At 66.4% G+C, this 706-nt stretch overlaps 1 long non-coding RNA gene across 1 annotated transcript in view; it reads right to left on the bottom strand.

Moving 5' to 3' along the window:
- The window catches only part of LOC106734747 (uncharacterized), a 3,096-nt gene extending 2,477 nt beyond the window's left edge, over positions 1-619 (bottom strand). The window contains exon 1 of the long non-coding RNA XR_001370286.1: positions 496-619. This is a non-coding gene — a long non-coding RNA (uncharacterized LOC106734747). The remainder of the gene's footprint in view (positions 1-495) is intronic.
- Positions 620-706: the final 87 nt, after the last annotated feature.

The following is a 706-nucleotide window of genomic DNA, read 5'->3' as shown; positions in this document are numbered from 1 at the left end:
CCCCCCCCCCCCTGCCCCCCCCCCGCATGAAGTTTGGGGAGCAGCAGTTGGACTTCCTGGAGTGAGGCTCCCTAGCTGGGGACTGACCCCTTTCACTCCCAGACACCAAGGGGAGTCAGGCTGCCCTGGGACTGCTCAGACCCCTGCGTGGCGGACAAGCCGGACCATTAGTAACCATGCGGGGGAAACCACGCCAGCGGGGCACAGGCGCGGGGAAGGGGGAATACACCGGGCAGGACTGGGAGACAGGTCTTCCCGTCTGGTTCTGCAGAGCAATTGCCTTTTGCAAGAGCCAGTCTAGGGTGGGAGTGACAAAGCTGTTCCCCACCCCCACCCCCACCCCCGTAGTTAAAAACGCAAGGAGAGGGGGGTCCCTGCAGTACTAAAACATATGCAGAAGAAAACGAACTTCCCTTTCCTGGCGTTCCTGTCCCATTCCCTCAGAGCCCGCCGGGTCGTGCCTCCACCGGCCCAAATGCACGCGCAGATGCACACCCGCGTCCGCAGGCCCCGTGTGCCTGGCTCGCACCGCGCGGCACGTTGCTTCCCTACGCAGCTGCGCGACTCCGAGTTCCAGGCGTCCCAGCGCACCGCTAGAGCAGCGGAGACCTGAAGTCGCGGAGCGGGGAGCGCGACCCCGGCCCCGTAGTGATCCAGCGGGGGCGTCAGAGGTCAGCTCGCGGGCCCGGGGCGGGCGGGGCTGCGG

The sequence above is a fragment of the Tupaia chinensis genome, unplaced genomic scaffold, assembly GCF_000334495.1.
Source record: "Tupaia chinensis unplaced genomic scaffold, TupChi_1.0 Scaffold000211_1, whole genome shotgun sequence".
NCBI lineage: Eukaryota > Metazoa > Chordata > Mammalia > Scandentia > Tupaiidae > Tupaia > Tupaia belangeri.
This window is presented reverse-complemented; position numbering and strand designations above follow the sequence as displayed.